A 20,111-nucleotide genomic window follows, 5' to 3' on the forward strand; every position below is an offset into this window, starting at 1 on the left:
TTTTCTTTTGAAAAATGTGATAACATACTTGCTCTTTCACGTATTCAAGGTAATAATCAAATATTTTAAGTTTGAAAAATAACTAATGTCACCAAGAGTCCATTAAATATTTAACTCCTAATGCTTCATTTATATCTTTGTTAGTAAGGTAATGTGACCTGGTATAACAGATAAACCCTGAGACATTAATGCCGTAACCTAATAAGGGATTTTGGTTTTCATTCTAATATAAGTCCAATGTTAGGGTGACTTAAACCTGGGCTTCTTCTATCCTGTGACTCTGTCATCTATGATACTTGAAGTTTTCTGCTTTTAGCAAGTAAACAGAAAAGAGACCACAGGGAAGGCACACTTTTGGCCTAGTGGGCATATTTTTGGCATAATGTGTCACTTCCGTTCATAGTCCACTAGCCACATGTTCCTATATAGATGCAAAGGAATAAAGAAGGGCTGGACAATGTAATCTTGCCCAGGAAGACAGAAGAATACATAGGCCCTGCTGAATACAAATTACTCTCTGCCAACTGTGTGGCTACACTAGAGGCTGAAGCAGGAGGATTAATAGTTCAAGCCAGCCTGGACAATTTGGCAAGACCTTGCATCAAAATAAAAAAAATAAATAAAAAGGGGTGGGGATGTAGCTGCAGAACCACCTAGGTTCAATCTCCAGTATTAGAAAAAGAAAAAGTCTCTGCCACATCTTTATTATAATAATCAAAGAAGATGAGAATTAATGGTTCAGTATCTTTGGTATTGATGGCTGATACACCAGAGCTGGAATCTTTTGCCATTTAAAACATAAACTTGGGTTAGTTACCTAAAGCTACTTAGTTTCATTTTCTAATAGTTTAGTTCATTCTTCTAATACTTAACTCTTAGAATATTGGGAGATTTAATGACGTAATGCACTGACGCCCTTTAAAAGACTCTGGCTTTTACTACCTGATCAGTAAATAGTCACATTTTCTACCCTGTCCTTCAGAGGTCATATGTCATTTATTTTCATAATTGCCTTTATCTCTGAAGGCCTTTCTCCCCACATTAAGTCCTACATTTTCAAAATTGCAGTGAGAATAATATATATTATAAGGGATTTCTTTTTTTAGCACCAGGGACTGAACGTGGGCACTTAACCACCAAGCCACATCCTCAGCCCTTTTTTAATTTTTATTTTGAGACAGGATCTTATTAAGTTGTTTAGAGTCTCACTAAGTTGTTGAGGCTGGCTTTGAACTTGCAATCCTCCTGCTTGAGCCTCCTGAGCCACTGAGATTACAGTTGTGTGCCACTGAGCCCAGCCCAAGCATGAAAATTTTAAAAAATTTTAAACAAAAAGGATAAAAGTAGAGAGGATGCAGACTAAGGTAGATAAACAAATAAGATGAACTTCTATGCTAAAGTTGTCTACAGAAGCCTCCCAAGAAAAATGTTGAAGTTCAAAGTATTCTCTATTCATTTTTTCAGTAAAAGCTGAAAAGTCTAATCAATTTTAATACGGTCTTCTCAACATGATTCCAAGAAATTACCAATTATTGTTACTGCACTGCTCCCATGATTCTATTGTAAACCAAGCTCTTTAAAGCACTGTAAGTATATACATACACCTAAATTACATGCTCAGCATATTCAGTACAGTGGTATGCACAGTGGGTTGACTTGACTCAAAACACATTATTTGTATTAATTCAAGGAACAGTTTCCATCTTTCTATAAAGCACTGACTGGCCAGGATTTTTTAAAATTCCTAATTACAACCTAATTAGTTAGCATGTTGTTGTCATGAATACTGAGAGAGGACACGAGCCTCATGGGTCATAGGCAAAACCGTATAGCACAGTAAGCAGCACAGTATCAGTATGTGTGTTGATTCCCAATGCCGCCAAGTCCCATGTCCAAAGGATCCTCTTCACACAATGCCACAATGGGCTTGTCACAGCTGAGGACCAATGGTATTTGGGAAATTCACTGCTTTCCCAAGTGTTGCTCTTGGATAATAAAGTAAGAAGCCTGCTCTTGGATAATACCCCATCCCTCAAGGTTTCCTGCAATAAACACAACTCTGAGAAATAGCCTGGGTAAAGAGTAGTCAAGACCTTACTTTTTTGGCAAAGCCAATAATAATATGTAAGAACCAATAATAATATGTAAGAACATTCTCAAGGTCCAGGAAATATGGATGTTGAATGAGAAGAAAACAGGATACTCTTCTGATTTTCTAAACAAAGTAACTGATAAAGCAATATAAACCAGATTACTCTGACCTTTTTTTTTTTTAGAAAAGACAAAAGTAACCCAACTGGACTAAGGTGGTGGCAATGAACTAGAGCTTTAAAGATGTTTAGGAAAGATATTTTAGAGAAAATTTTGTAGGATTTGGTAAAAACACAGTTAAGAGTTGTGTTCTTCCCCAGGTGTATGCCTCCCCCTGGTCTCCTTTTTTGTGTGTTCTTCTTAACTCACAGATTTGTATTGTTTCAAATATTTATATCTTCTGGTTCAGGCTCAAAAGTTATCTTAGACCGTAGGTACAAACAATATACTTGTATCTCCCTAAATTAAGTATTTTATTTTTTACTGCCTCATTGAATTAATTCTATCCTTTTTGTTTTAAGACATGGTATTTGTTCAAGTGATATTTTCAATTATTCTGACAATTACTGAAGAGAATTATGCATATGAAAATAAAATTCTATGCAAATTTTTCTTGAATTATCTTAGAAAATAGAAATACATTATATAGTGCTTATTATACTATTTTTGTAATACAAAACAGCTTAAAACAGAGCTTGGCACTCCCATAGAATCTACGCATAGAAATTATTAACAAAAAGCTGGCACCACTGAAATTGAGCTAAACACATCTGAGGATACAGTGACCATCTGAGTCTCGGGCTCACTATCAGCAAAGGTAATTTTCATTCAATTCAGTAAAAGATACATTTGTAATAGACTGCAGGATGGGTACGCACATGCACACTAAAACACAAAGGATCCCTGCTAGATTATCACAGTCATTTTCATCCATGTGCATTAGAGTGAATATGTTAAATAACTGATAATTCTGTTCAATTTAGTCACATCACAATTTACATGTGCATCAGAAGCCAATGTTAGGGAATTAACAATAAATAATTATTGACTCTTACTTCATACTGCCACATTTTTACAAGCAAAAGAAAATTTACTGGACGTTGATGTCTCATTATAGCTGGCATGTAATTTATTTCTCTGTTGGAGTTGAGTTTATCAACTGTTTCTGTCCATGCAGAGAAAATGTTCCTACCTAAGAAACCAATACAAGAGCACAGGTAGGAAGCTGGAAAGCTTAATTGAAAGTCTAAGTTAGGTTGTCACTTTGATTCAAAGAAAAGAGGAAAGGGCCTCATTGCATCATTTCTTATTTAATTGCACAAAATCTGACAGTTATATACTGGTTAGAATACAGTACATCAATATGTAGCTTATCCAAATATACTAACATAAGATATAGATTATCATTTAATATTTGATTATGTGATATCTCAAAGTAAACTACACTGATCATCTATAAGGAATGAAAAATACTTCATTAATTTCATGAAGTTCCAATGATAGTGATAATTATTAAAAAATGGTCAGTCTTTCAGCAGTTGACAGCAAAAGTCAATTCAGGAAGTTGTACCTAATCTATGACTATCATATTATTGTGGTTCAATTGACTGTCAAATGAAAAGTGTATTGCCATAATCACAACAGGGCATACTCTTAGAAACTCTTAGAGGAACAGTAAATTTAATGAAAGCTGTATATTATTTTGCAAATCCCAAATAAAGAAAATCAGATTATCTGAAACCAAGGTCTAGAGAATCCCTACTCTTCAAAATATATTATAATTAAGAAAATAATCCAGGTATGGTGGCACATGCCTATAATCACAGCAACTCAGGAGGCTGAGGCAGGAGGACTGCAAGTTTGAGATAAACCTCAGCAACTTAGTGAGGCCCTTAGCTACTTAGTATGACCCTGTCTCAAAATTTAAAATACATGCACAAAAAATATTTTTTAAGGGCTGGGCATATGATTTAGTGGTAAAATGCCCCTGGGTTCAATCTGAATACCAAAAAGGAGAGAAAAAGAAAAGAAAAAAAGAGAGCTAACCTTTCAAATATCATCAATAAAAATAATGATGGCAGCAAGCATTAACTGTGAGCTAGGCATTGTCAATATTATAGGTGATGCTCAATGAGGTAATTAGCATTAATCCCCACTTTATACAGAGAAAACTGAGACCAGACTACCCAGGGTTAAATAAACTGTTTCAAATCATCATGCTAGTTGATTATAGGACCAGGATTCTAACCCAGGAAATCTGATGCCAGAACCTAAGTATTAACCACTCATGAGATAGGAACCATCTTCTCCAGGACACATTAAAGCATTATTCTCTACAACCACAATGGAATTTAAGATAAAAACATATTCACAAATTAAGTACATAAAATAATAAGAGAACACTACATACAAATGTCAACATGAAGACATTAATATTAAAACAATATGCTTCCAAGATATATTTTTATTTGCCACAATTTGCCAAAGGAAATGACAATACCTATACATCAGACCTTTGAAGAAATGGGTTTGAAAGACCTATATTTTAAAATTGGAAGTCTGAGAGATACTTGATTAAATCTTCTACAAAAAGCATCTCCTTCCCAAAATTGAAAATTTAAGTTTTGGAACCTCTGTTTCCAAAACTTCTCCCATTAAAAAAAGAATAAATACTGGTAAATTATTGTGTTTTCCGTTCTATGGGAAATACTCTCTGAACTTCATGCTTTAACAGGTTTCTCATAAGACTGAATTAAGACAACCCAATGTGTACACAGTGATTTATAGAAAACTGATGCAACTGCATAAGAAAGACTGACTCCTCAAAAATCAAACTAAGGGGTTGATTCTGCTTGCAGTATGTAAGTCCATAGTAACAGATTTTTAAAGATACTTGGCAATAAGGTTCTGGCAACAGAATGAAGGCAAAGGACATGAGTACCAAAAGCCAAAATAAAACAGTTAACACTAATATTCTCAAAGATCATGAGACATAACATTATTTAGACTAAGTGCAATACTGATGGAAGAAAGAGACAAAAGAAAAAGTTTAGCAATGATTCTATATAGTCTTTATATTTTGTATACTTAGGCTTCCATCATTTCATCTAATTTTAGTGTGCTTTTTTTCTTAGTGATAACCTAAAAACTTAATACGAATGGAGAATAGCTTTTCAATTTCATATGTTGATTCCAGTGTCTCTCTTAGGACTGTGACCTACTTTAGAGCTCTACTTTTTGCAATATGCAATCTGACTTCAAAAGAGGCTTTATGGATCATGAGTATGACAGACAAAGATGTTCCACAAAGTTGTCTATGCAGATTAAATGCATATAACTTTAACAAGCCCATATTCACTGCTATCAGAATAATAAAGGCCAATGATCTTTAAGGTAGGAAGAATCATCCAACAAACCAGTAGGTACTGTTAAACACAGTTAAGGAGATTCAAAAAGACATCTTAGAGCTCTTTCAAGGAAGATTTGGGTATCAGAGTCTACACTCCTCTCCTCCATACACCTTAAGATCTGATCGTCTTTTTTTTACTTTAATCTTTTATGTATAATATCTATTAATATCTAACAATATTTATTTCTCAAATACAGTTGGAGTACATGCCTTATGTTGTGTATCAACCAGAATTTAAAATACTTCCGACAAGGCATTTGGCTTTTGGTAATTTTTCATTTAACAGAGCATATAGGATAGCAATGAGTAAATCCTAAAACACATGTATGCGCGCGCGCACACACACACACACACACACACCAGACAAATCTTATTAAATAATTCAGGAAACAGAAATAGTGGAACATTTTTAAAGTGTTCACCATGTTCCAGGATAGTGCTTGGAATCTTTTGAATCTTCACATTACTTCTACTTACTTATTTAATGTAGGCATTTGGATGTCACCACACCCATTTTATAGGTGGGGAAATTTAGACCCAAGTAAAGAGAAGATTAAACTTCAGATTCTCTGATTCCCAAACATGTATTTTCAGCCATACCATATTTCCTCCAGATATTTAAAAAAGCACTTCAGGCATCTTAAAAACAAAAACAACTGAAGGGTCTCACAGGTTATCAACAGAGTGTCAGGGTCACATGCACAGAGCTAAATTGAAGTTAATTCTAACTGACTGTTAAGCAGTGTACTGGTAATGCAGACAGAACTTTTCCTTGACTTTGTCTTCCCAAGGTCTCTATAATTTCTGCCCCTTTCTAGATCAGAGCTATTGCATTTATCTTCATTAGCAATTATCTGAGCACCTTTCCATTTATACCATCCTGGGATTTTAGTATGTGAAGTACCATCTTTTCAGTTTATTTCTTACTCAACATCTACTTTTCCTTAGAGAAAATTAAAGCTTTGGTTTAATGAGAAACTTGAAGCTTGTCTCCTTCTACCTTGTTATATAAGGCATGTTTCTATAAGCACACCATGACAGTGTCAACAAAGGAATGATTTATGTAGTCAGTGATAATATCATGAGGAAACAAAGTCAGATGAGGGTATAAAAATGAAATCAAAAGAGGCATGAAGACGTATGGCTAAGGAAAAGAGTTTTTTAAGGTGTAATAATTTAGATATTTAAATAAGCATCTGCCTTTCAAAGTAAGCGCTCTAAAATGCTAGCTGCCAGTTTTGAGATCTAGAGCACATAATTTTTAAGTGTGGTACAAATTTTCATCTTTGGAGAATGGATTTTATTTTTGGAAATGTACACACATTATTTACAGTAAAATATGCTGATGTATATAAGCTTTTATATTGCATTGACATTGTCTAATAAAAAAAATAAAAGTCTGGTACACAAAAATAAGACCAATTTAATGTGGCTCATAGCTAGCTATAAAGGTAATTGTATAGGAGGAATTTTAAAATGTTTTGATCACTATGTATTTTTAAATTTTTTTCCATAATTTTACTGGTGCATTATAATTGTAAATAACAGTAAGATTTGTTATTACATATTCATGCATGTACACAATATACAATCTAATTTGATAATACTGATGTGACTCCTTGAGAGTCCTGATGTTTGTCAACCAATAAGGATTATGATATTTAAAAAAGTTGAAAACAAGTTTCATCAATCTCACACATGAATAACAGGAATGAGAACACCCTCACTATATCATCATGCTGAGTTGGGAAAGAATATAAAACATTATGATCTCCAAGACCCAGGCTGGAAGATCACTTGTCGGGAGGGCAGAAAACAATGCAGGAGCAATTCAGTGAAACGCAGTCTAAGGCAACAGTGAACAACTGATGAGAAATAATCATAACTGACAGAACAGGCTGGCCCACAGCTACAAGGAATGGAGTGGGTTTTTGCATTTATAAGGTTAGAAGCCATGACAAAAATAGCACACAAGTCCTTCGAATACAAATTGCAAATGTCATATGTATTCTGTATAGAAAATGCTTTCTGTGGCCTCTTCATTCACACCTGCATAAGAACTAATTAACCTTAGGTAGGTTGATTGTGAAGGACAAACAAGAATCTCCTAGTAAATAGAGGGTAGCGCCATCAAACAAAACATATCCTGTGAGTTACTGTGCTAACCAATTTATTCACTTCAGCATTTATAGAGGGCCCGTCTCTGTGTTACTTTTAAAAAATATCCCAATTGAAATTGTAGTTTGTATGTAATCCAACACATTAAATCATGAGTCTTTATAAACATTTAAGAAATCAGAGCTGGGCAAAGTGGCTCATGCCTGAAATCCCAGACTTGAGAAGCTAAAGCAGGAGGATCTTAAGTTTGAGGTAAAGTCTCAGCAATTTAGTAAGACTCTGTGTCAAAATAAAAAATTAAAAGGGCTGAGGATGTAGCTTAGTGGTAGCGCACCCCTGGGTTCAATCCCCAAGACCAAAAAAAAAAAAAAAAAAAAAAAATTCAGAGTTCAATTAAAATATAGCCAATTTGATAAATGTAACTCTTTTCTCTCTCCTTAGACCATTTAAAATAATTGTGAATTATGAAATCAAAAAGAATGGAAGCAGATATACCAGTATAAGAGTGACCTGAATAGACTTTTGGATGATGGAAATCAGCCTGAAATGTGGTAAAAGATTCAAAGGACAGAGGAAGTTCCAAGGTAAAGTAGGAATCTTGAGCATTTCCCATTTGTTGGGCACTGTAACAGGCACTAAGTAAATGAACAAAAGAGAAATTTTCTGCCATCATGGAACTCACAAGTATTGTAATTGGAAATGACAGAAAATTGAAAAATATGTGAGTTAATTTTGAATGTCACCTTGACTAGACTGATATGCACCCTAATTAATACAACGTGTAAATCGGATAATATGTTAGATGGTATGAAATGACACAGAGCAAACTAAATCAGGAAAGGGTAACAGGAAATGATAGCATAATAAAATTTTAAATAGGACAGGGTTAAATAGGATACCACAGAGATGGTAATATTTGATCAAAGACTTAAAGAATGGAGAAAAGTATGTAGACCAACTATAAGGAGATGTATTCTCATGTCAACAATATCTAACACTGATAAATGATGAAATAATGGTATTGAGTGTATTATATAGTAATATGGATCTAACTATTAAAAAAAAAACAGCTAAAAGTGTTAAGACTAGCCATTTCTGGACAGGGAAACAGTTTGAGATGAGAGATGACAATTCTTTATGATGTGACTTTTGGAACTATTTGATTTATTATGTAGCTAAATTACTTTAAGAATAATTTATGAAAGAAAAATTGCTCTAAAATACGGCCCAACTTACTTTCAGAAGTCCCACAATTATAATACCTGCTTGATATTTTTAAACCCTGGTAACACACCCATCAATGTACCCAAAGTGTAAAGAAATAGATTAATGACAAGAGTTGATTACATGTGATAGTGTTCAATGAAAATCTTCTGTTTTTAGACATAGCTTTAACTAATTTTTTTATCTGAATAGCTCATTCAGACTTTGCATTTTTCTCTCTTCATTTTACATTTTTTTCAGACTATTTACTGATTGATTTAATGTTGATTTTCAGTATTGACTGTGCTAAGCACTCTACTAAATATAGCAGCAGCTATAGCACCACTCCTGAAATAGACATACCTGCATTATTTGTTTTTTACCACCAAGTAAGACAAATATTTGTTTGACAACTTTTTTTGATGTATAAGAATGGATTAAATCATCTTATGAACAAAGTTGTTTGGCTTTCTCTTTACTTTTTACATTCTTATATATAATATATGCTCATCATTGTAGAAAAGTCACAGAGAAATCAAAAAATGAAATAAATAAATAAAATCTCCTCAACTCCAGAAGCACATACGGCTATCACTTACGGTGTACTCTTTTAGAAGAAGTCCTTGTGTATTTGTATTTATGTGTTTTCCTTCGTCTCGAACTTTCTCTCTTGCTTTCCCTTCTTTCCCCTCACATTGTCCCTCCCTCTCTGTGTATATATTGTCTATGTAAATTATCTACATACAGATTTTTCTCATTATTTACTTAGATAAACCCCTAGAAATCCAAATATAAATTCCTAAATCAAATGAGATGCTTAAAAAATTTAAAAATATATAGATAAATTATGATCCCTAATGAGATTATCAATTAACACTATTACCAGAAGTATATTTCAGTGACATCAGCAAACTTTAAAAATATTTGCCAATGTGAGAAATAAAACATACCTCATGGCAGCTTTATTTTAATATCATTGATCATTAATAAAACTGAGCATTTTTTTCATGTTTCTTAGCTGTCTTTTAAAATTTATTGATTTTTAAGGGCTCTTTATATATCAACCCAATGTCATACTCATTTATTTCCTCTTTCTAAAGCTTTTATTTTATACCTAGTCTTTGATGGAGAGTATGTGATAAAAATTTAATGCTTTCTTATCAATGCATGAAACTTTTGAATAGTGTAAATTTAGATGCCTTTGACTTTGAAGATTAATAAGTGAAACATATAATTGAGTATGGCTGCTATGATAATTTAGGGCTGCTGTAATAATCTAAGGTAGCAGAAAAATAACATCAGTCAGTCACAATCACTCCTTTGCCTTTTTAATTCATTGTTTCCTAGTCCAAAAAAATACTTGATACAAGACTTTCATTGTCAACTATAATTAAGGGATCCAAAAGAGAAAACAGGGCAAAAGTAGTAGATTGTAAATCTAGCTTAAAGAGTAAAAGTTAAAAATAACTGCTAGGACAAGAATAATAGTAATTCTTTAAGGTTTTAATGTGTGCTTGGGACCTCAGTGACCCAGGAAGCTGAGGGAGAAGGATCATAAATTCTTGGTCAGCCTCTGTAACTTATCAAGACGCTGTCTTAAAATAAAGATTAAAAAGTGTTGGGGAGGGCTGGGGCTGGGGCTGGGGCTCAATGGTACAGCGCTCACTTGGCATGCGTAAGACACTGGGTTAGATCCTCAGCACCCCATAAAAATAAAATAAAGGTATTATGTCCATCTACAACTAAAAAAAAATATTAAAAAAGTGTTGGGGACATGGGAGTGAGGTTGTGGCCAAGTAGCAGAGTGCTTGCCTAGCATGTGTGAGGCACAGGGTTTGAGTCTCAGCACCACATGTAAATAAGTAAAATAAAGGTCCATTGACAACTGAAAAGAATATTTAAAAAAAAATTGTTGGGATACAGCTCAGTGGTAGAGAGCCCTTGGGTTCAACCTCCAGTACTGCCTAAAGAAAAAAAAAATATATATATATATATATATATATATATTTAAGGTTGTACTAGCTTATACTTTGGCCTGTGGAAAGATGGAATATATGAAAGTAAGGATCAATATAATATATACAAAATTTCCAGTATAAATGAAATAAAATAAGTTATAATCATATTGAGAATCTCATAACTTTTATGCAACTGGTGATATACATGTTCAAGAAGGTCTTTTTTGGGGGGCGGCAGGTAACTGGGTATTGAACTCAGGGGTACTCGAAAACTGAGCTACATTCCCAGCCCTATTTTTTTGTATTTTATTTAGAAACGGGGTCTCACCGAATTGCTTAGTGCCTCACTTTTGCAGAGGCTAGCTTTGAACTCGTGATCCTCCTGTCTAAGCTTCCTGAGCCACTGGGATGATAGGTATGTGCCACTGCACCTGGATTAGGACAGTCCTTGGAATATGGTCCTATGGTGTATCTTCTCAATATTTACTTAAATAAGAATTCATTGATGTACCCTCCAAATCTACTCAAGCTCATTTTATTACTTCTCAGCTACTCAAGTATTTAATTCCTTTATCCCATACTTCTTAGAGCAGTTTCAGATATGGCCCAGAACAATTTCTAACATTTAGGAACAATATTTTGATGGTTATGTAAACCAGAAGTCATATAAGTGCCTAATTTTAAAAATTATTTTCCCCTCTTTTGGATTCTATCCCATTGTCATTTTAAGAGTTACATGATAATAGAAAGGTGTTTTTTTTTTTTAACTTGCCCTTATAAACACACAGATACTTTATGATGACATTAGCTACCTAGATTTTATGTATTATTATAGTCTATAAAAGTTTTAAATAAAAAAAATAACATGGAAGAAGGGTAGTATTTTAATAGCTGGGAATCTGGCCAGTGGTTGGGCTTATACAATTTTCAGTTAGTTGTTAAAATCTATTAAACTGCACATCCTATCATCAGTTGTCTATCTCTGTTAGTTTCTAGATGCTGTGAGCAATGAGAATTGTAGAACTTCTTACCAACAGGGGTTTCAGGAGTTGTCCTGAGGATGATACATTTGCTCTGAAACCACATTTTTAAAAAAATTATACTATTTATTGGTTGTGACTTTGGGGCAAGTAATGAAAATTATGGGAAAACAATACAGTGATAGACTGTGCTAAGTTCCCTAACAAAGGAAATTGGGGAAGATTCAAGATGGGAAAAGTTTCCCTTTCTTAACATTTCTTCTTTGTCTTTATACTGACAGCCAAATCCATGGGTCATAAAGCGTACAACGGCAGCTTTTCAGTGTAAAACTTGGGAAATAACTTAGACCTGGGTTCAAATACATGCAGTCTCCTTATTGATTCTGTGATGTTGGGAAAGACATTATTATACTGAAACTCCTCTGAGACTTAGTTGTGCCATCTGTAAAGTGGAATCAATATCTCATAGGATAATTGTGAAAACTGGATGTTCAGGTATCTTTTGCAACCAAGGCTTTAATAAATGTTCTTATTACCCTACACATTATTATTAAGATTGAATTCTTTAGCTTTCAATTTTAATGACACTGTTCAGATTTCCCTGGTTTAAATAGCGTCAGTCCTCCATTTACTGCTTTATAGAACAATGGTTTTATTACCAAGTTAAATCATTTCACCATCTCATCACTGCTATGTCACAGACTATACAAAAACTCTATGCCTTTATTTCCAGGCTTCTTCCAGAGTTACTACCAGGCATTACAGATTCAAGCAAATGCTTAACATAAGATAAAACTACTTAGCTTCTTGAGGAAACTTGTCTAATGGCTGAGTGAATACAGATGCTTCTCTGTAAGTCAATGCATTATACGTGCACTATATTAAAATCTAGAATATTTTACTTTTTAAAATTGAATTTAAAAATATGTGTTTGTATGTCTATGTGTAGTTCTGGGGATCTAACCCAGCACCTCATGCCTGCTAGACAAGTGCTCTACGACTGAGCTATATCCTGAGAAAATAATTTTAATTATATATATATATATATATATATATATATATATATATTTGAGACAGGGTCTTGCTAAGTTGCTTAGGGCTTCACTGAGTTGCTGAGGCTGGCAACTCGTGATCCTCCTGCCTCAGCCTCCTGAGCCACTGGGATTATAGGCATATGCTATGAGAAAATAATTTCAATAAGATTTAAGAGTACACAGAAAGCTACTTAACAAGCTAATGGGAGAAAAGTTTTAGCAAGATATTTCCCAATTTGGTATCATCTCTGTGCAACATAATTAGAGCAATCAGAAGGGATCATGACACTGAGCATGGAGAACAGCATAAATACTCCACAATGTATAAAAAACTCACGAAGTGAGGATAAGTAATGAGGAACAGTTTTCCTAACAGGCCTTAATTTCTGAGCTAAATTTAATGTGTGTCAATTATCATCAACATCAAAAACACTTACATCTTGGGTGCCTCACTTGATATTTCAGAAAGACATTACATGAGTCAGCACCTTCCTTCCAAGAAATCTATATCTTATATATATTCAAGTTCCACAAGCTCTGAGCTGAGGACCTCAACTCTCAGGACAGGAAGGTGCCATGTGCTAATGCTGATGCCACCCCCCCTACACACAATCCCTCTACTTAAGTCTGAACAGGAAAACCATGATATACATTGATGCCCATTTGGGCTTCAAACCATTCCTTCTTTACTTGTCAGGACCTATGTTTTCATTATTCAACAACTGATGTATAGTATCTTTACCAAGATTCCTTTTCTGGAGGAGACATTTGTACAGGGCTCTTTGAATTTTCCATCTAATCTATATATCTACGTTTAAATATCACCCTGGGATTGCATTCTATAAAGAAGAATAAAACTTGACTGCTAATGGTCTGATATAACTGGTAACTATATCTAATTGTATCAGAAGCATAAAATTGCTGCCTTTTTAAAAAAAAAGTTAGGTTGCCTATAGATAGTCTCCCAATACTAGAAATGTAATTCCAGAGTTCAGTGCCAGTTTGAATTGATTAGGAAGAATTGCCATTTCTACAAACATTCAGTTTCATACCTTTAACCACTAAAATGCTATGTGAAGGTCTGGGCTTGTGGCTCAGTCAGTGGTAGAGTGCTTGCCTCACATGTGTGAGGCACTGGGTTCAATTCTCAGCACCGCATAGAAATAAATGAATAAAATAAAGGTCCATCAACAACTAAAAAGAAATAAATAATAAAAAAGCTATGTGAAGCTCCACATATTCATTCTCATTCTCTCTCTCTCTCTCTCTCTCTCTCTCTCTCTCTATATATATATATATATATATATATATATATATATATATATATATATATCAGGGATTGAACTCACTGAGCCACATCCCCAGCCCTATTCTGTATTTTATTTAGAAAGAAGTCTCACTGAGTTGCTTAGTACCTAGCTTTTGCTGAGGCTGGCTTTGACCTTGCAATCCTCCTGCCTCAGCCTCCTGAGCCACTAGGATTACAGGCATGTGCCACTGCACCCGGCTGAAGCATCACATTCTAAAAGACTGTTTTTAAAGGTACTAAGAGACACATTTAAATTCAAATTTCCTAGAATTTTTATGTTGTTACATAGCATACAGTAAAAGTAAATTTCTAATATTTAGTATGGTTGGACATAGTTTTAAATAGCTGTAAATATAGAGTTCCCAACATACTTAGTAAAGAATATGGAATTGCTTTGGAAAAGTCACAAGCTTCCAAACATCTGTCAACTATTTAATGTCACAAAGACTATATTTTTTCCTGTTATTCCGATGTATTCTACAATATACTTTATTAGAAAATCCAGAAACTGGCTATTTCGATTCAAGTCTCAAAATGGGCCATTACCTATTAAAAATTTTAGCTACCTATTTTGCATAATAAAACCTCTTTTAGTGATCCAGGAACTGCTTCATATCCTAAAACATGTAGCCTCAATTTGGCCTATCTTACAGGGTTTTATAATAAATCACAAAGCACACTCAGTAGGAGCTGCTCTGTGAAAATAAGTACTCAAGCTTGCATTTTAAGAGTTTCAACTGTGAATAGATAGTCAGATTTTTTAATGAAGCTACAATTGAGAAGGGAAACAAAGTAAATAAAAACAAGTAGCTATGCATGGCACTAAAATTTACAATGACTATTACAAGCAGAAATCAATCAAATCTCTCTCTAGAACGATCTCCATTTCGTACAAAGCACAAAATCACTTGAATGAACAGACAACAAATACTAACCCAAGATAGACATATCAACTAATTAAAGGCTGATTTCCACAACAGAAAAAAAGCAGTTCCTGTTTATAGGTGTCCAAAGACATTTCTTTTTTCCTCAGAAAAAGTGGATTGAATAAATTTCTGTATATCATTTATGTAAAAGGGAGAGAGGGGGAAGCAGGTAAAATAACATTCCTAGACCCCAAATAAATTAGCTCTGTTTAAAAGGGCAAGACTAATTCACTACTTTAATGGTTTCCATTAAGCTGGAATAGTAATATTAAACCACTTCAAACTACTGGCAGAATACGAGTAAACCAAGAACAGTGTGACTGGCCCCTTTAAAAAAGGGTCTGGACATAACACACAAACTTTAATTCCATCATGCAATAAGAAAATGCTGAATAAATTAACTTTTTCAAAGGGCCATTATACCTTAGTTCCTCATTACAGATCTCATTACAGACTGTCTTTACAATGCTCACCTGACAAAATCATGTAAAATGCTTAACTTCTAAGGTCAGTCTAAATAAGAGAACAATTCTCCTATTTATAGCAAAGGATGAACTTTTCTCATTTAGATGTTTAAGCAGCTAACCCCTGAGTTTAATGTAATTAGGGAAGGGATATTCAATTTACAGTATCCACAAGTAATGATAATTAAATTGATCCAAAAAAGCTGTTGGTAAGCATAAGATACCTTTGTAATTACATCCCGTTTTCAAAATGACTTTAGTACTGTGAACTTGAAGCATTTCAACAAATGAAGGCCAAGACACATAAACGAAAACTACAGTAGCTTAAAAGCTAGGCTGTTTAACATAATGAGCAGCACTACCAGAGGGAAATCTCAAGAACATTCTATAACTCACCACGAAAGCCTATGTTTTCTCCTTTCCTTTCACAAAAATCCATTAAAAATATGCAAGACAGTCTTCATTTTTCACCATATCAATTCTTCATTAATACAATCTCTCTCTCTCTCTCTCATTTTTTCTTACTTTTAAAGCAAAGTAAAGAACCAGTTCCCTTATTTCTCTATTTTGAAGTGGAATATCACTAGCTTCAGTTTTGCGTTTATTTGAAAGAACAGACGAGAGCTATGAATATGAAACCATTTTCCCGGTGAGTCCTGAAGATTAGCTAGGTCAGCATTCCACCAGGACCAAGGTGAAAAATAAACAAATAACCGTGTTCACAGCAGCTGCAGCGATCAGTCTCTGGAAAATTATTCAGGCATTATGAGAAAGACGATATTAAATGCTGCCACTTGCAGCTTCACGGCTCTCTGAATATTCGCATCAGAAAAGGATGAGCACTTAAGGGGTATCATCAGAGAGCTCGCCCATCTGAGCATCTTCCATTAAGTTTTTGTCTTAAAGGAGGAAGGCGGGAAGCTCTGCCTGACAGGCAAAAGGCTTGTCATAATTCATTAATATCACAGCTTTGCTCGGGTTTCCTTCAATGAAGAAGACAAGAAGCCTATGAAAAAGTGCTGAGCATACAACTTCTCCAAAGATGCTACTGTAATAAACTTGGTACCTCTTGGTCCTCCTGCACTGGAGGCTAAAGATCTTCAATAATAAGTACTTCCTCTGAAAAGGGGGAGCTAATAAACATCCTCTCACTATTGTATAAACCAATAACTTCTGCTCAAATTCCAAAAAGATAGGTGGAGATACAATTTAAAGGAGCGCTAAAATATGGAAGTTTTAAAAGTTGTTAGTGCTATTAAGGTCTACCTTCAAGTAAAACACAAACATGTTAAATTGAGGAAGAGATTACAGGTCCTAAAAAATGATAGAAAGGCAAGATAATGGAATTCTCAATGCTGCTATTTCTTCCGACAAAATTATTTTAAGGGACTGTACAGAAACATTAATTCTACGTGATTTCAATTAAATAAGCAATTTAATGTAAAACAGCTTGTATGACAAAAAACCTTTAGTCACTAGTAATAACTATCATATATGGATGTCTTTTCATTTTCCTCCCCACTTCCTGATTAAATCCCTACAGAACCAATAATCTAGTTAGGTTTCCTCTTTCTTTTCATTTACATGGCAAAAAACAGGAAATTAGGAAACAGAAGAGTAATAGGCCTATCTGCAAATCGGTAGAAAGCATTACAACTAGTTACAAAAAATGGTAGCAGTGAAAGGGGAATAGTATAAGGACATGCATTCAGTTTTATTAATTTTACTTTATTAATTTAAATAAATAAATAGTTAATTTTTATTATTTTTTAGGTGTAGTTGGACATAATACCTTTATTTTATTTATTTATTTTTATGTGGTGCTGAGGACCGAACCCAGGGCCTCCCATGTGCTAGACCAATGCTCTACTGCTGAGCCACAATGCTAGCCCTAGATGTTTTATTAAACAATACACTGAGGATAGGTATTATATATTTTTAAACATCAAAATCATTTTTATAATTATAGGTAAACACTTGGTGTTAGTGAAGCAATTATATTTTTTTTTCATAATTGTCATTAACTTTATTTTAAACTCTAATTTAAAATATGATAATATCTATTATTTAAAGTGCATGAAATCAAGACTTAGCATTAATGTATACAATGATCATAAAATGAAGGTACAATCTAACCGCCTGAACAGAAATCAATAATGGTATTTAATGACTTCATGAGGAAAATAAATGACCCTCGCACCCTTAATGGATTAATGTCAGTTATGAGCAACACAACATCACATAATGCTGACACAGTCTCACTCAAAGTGGTATCACTTTTCATATGAGTGCCTTAAAGCCTTATCAAAGGAAATTGTGTTTTAATGCTATTTCGGATGTCATTTTTGAGAGGATTTTTACAATCCCATTTCATAAAGCATGCTCTGAATTGTTACAAGGAGGTTTTGTCATTGGCACATGTACTAGGTCACCCTTTGAAAGCTTTCCAACAAAATGAAATCCTAAATATATAAAAAGGATAACAATTTATAATATTACTCAAACAACTAGTTTATTGTAGCTTGTCTTCTTTGAATACATATTCTCTTAATGTTACTCTCAGAATGTTCCTTTTTCTTTTTCCTAGATAAAGAAAGAAGCCCATGCTACATACATGCATTGTGGCCAATATCACAACACAAAACACAAGTGCTTCAAAGACACTTATAAATTGCTTGATGATCAAAGCATACAAAAAAGGAAGGCTCAGCAATAAATTGATATGCAGCTATTAATTTGTAAAGTCATTAAATTTGTTGGGAAGTTTAAACAAGGAGGATTTTTTCATCTAAGAACTAACTGTCCCTCTCAAGAAGGAAGAATGTCATTGCCCTTCTCCTTATGGCATCAAATCATAGGAAAATAAACTTCTTGAAAGATGCTAAAATACCAAAGCTTAGAGTATCATCTGTATAAAGTTTAGTTTGCCTTTCAACTATTAAAAAAATGAAAATACTGAGCATAATGAAATTAAGATATAGTAAATATGCAATACTTTGGATTTTAATTGCTATTAATTATTTGAAACCAATATCAATGTGAAAAACCATGATATTATGATGCAATAATTCAGTTTATTATTATTTTCCCCAGCATAATTTAAAATTCATTTCTGACTGATTCAGCAGTCCCCAAGCAGAACTTCCAGTAACCTCTCCAAAGATTTGGCACAGATGAGAAGTTCAGAATAGGAACAAATGTGCAATGATGTTCTGAAGGTACTACAGTTATTTCTAAAAATAGCAGGGTTTCAGGTTTTCAGTGGCTTCAGATTCTCACGAAACGAAACCGAAAAACTGTTAACATAGAACCAGGAAACTGTAGCTAAAGATTCCTGACTGACATGAATATTACTTCCTTTATCCCAAAGGATATAATAACTTCTCAAGCAAATGTAGCATCATAATTAGTTATAATTGACTTTGTCTTTTAATTTTTAATGCAATCTATAAATTATGGATTGTTGTGTCAACTGGAAGACAGTTTTTGACACCATACCATATTATCTCATTATTGTAATCAAAACCAAATTCCTTATCGGGGTAACTTCAGTCTGCTACATTTTAAAATCATTTCAGGAAATGGTAGCTTATATTTCTGAGCCAAATTACATAATTTTAACATATGCTATCATAATTCTAATGCGGCTTTAAATATTGTAAAGATTTGTAGTACTACTAGGTATTAAAAAGAGCAAAATTAGAAATACAGGCTTATGAGAATTCCTTCCTTCACTGTCCCTCATCTTGAGAATCACGCTATCTGGGCTACTTCTTTTTTGCTCTATACTCTGTCTCTAGCCCATGTTCTTCCTTTAGTTCAGCACACCTGCTGGGTAGATGCAATCCACTGCCATTCCTCTGAAATTAATGGAATGCTAGCATTTACCTGTCTTCTCAGCCACTCAGCAGGTGCACTTTACCTGGAACATTGGGAATCAGTGAAGCAACTGAAAGGGAAGGATTTATTTCTCTCTTTCCAATTACTGTTCTGAATCCCAACTCCTTTCCTTTTACTTTACACCAATGTCCACAGCAACACCTGCTGACAGTGTAATGCAATACTATTGCGAGTTCCCCCATGTCAAATGTGGATTCTGTAGGTGTCCCACATTAAGATCTATAGTAAAGAGTTTAAAGCTACAAAAAGTATACCCTTGACACTTCTTATAATCAACTGAATACAATTCACATTTAAAAGATTAAAAGATTGTAGAAAATAATAACATAATTTCACTATGTGTTTCACAAATTTCAATGCACTGTACAAGTCTGAAAATAGTACTACTTACCACTATCATTTGGACATTAACATAATACACTAACAAAACATAACTACAATATATGAATATATGTACATGCTAGCAGGAGTTAGGGCTGGGGTGTAGCTCAGTGTTAGTACATTCAAGGCCCTCCCTGATTTCAATTCCCAGTACAACACACACACAAAATGAGTTGTCTCTCTCTGTCTCTCTCTCTCTCACACACACACACACACACACACACAAAATGAATTGATGCTTATGGTCAATGAGTTCAACTAGAATTTATAACTTCTGTACAAATATATATGTACATGTATTAATTTCTTTGCACATTTTTCAAGTAATGAAATTAAAC

At 33.9% G+C, this 20,111-nt stretch overlaps 1 protein-coding gene across 20 annotated transcripts in view; it reads right to left on the reverse strand.

The window, feature by feature from the left end:
- The window catches only part of Tenm3 (teneurin transmembrane protein 3), a 2,500,614-nt gene that overhangs the window by 272,943 nt on the left and 2,207,560 nt on the right, over window positions 1–20,111 (reverse strand). The window lies entirely within an intron of this gene.

Source organism: Marmota monax, unplaced genomic scaffold (assembly GCF_021218885.2).
Source record: "Marmota monax isolate L192 unplaced genomic scaffold, Marmota_monax_Labrador192_F-V1.1 WCK01_AAM20220418_F8-fsc00113, whole genome shotgun sequence".
Classification (NCBI taxonomy): domain Eukaryota; kingdom Metazoa; phylum Chordata; class Mammalia; order Rodentia; family Sciuridae; genus Marmota; species Marmota monax.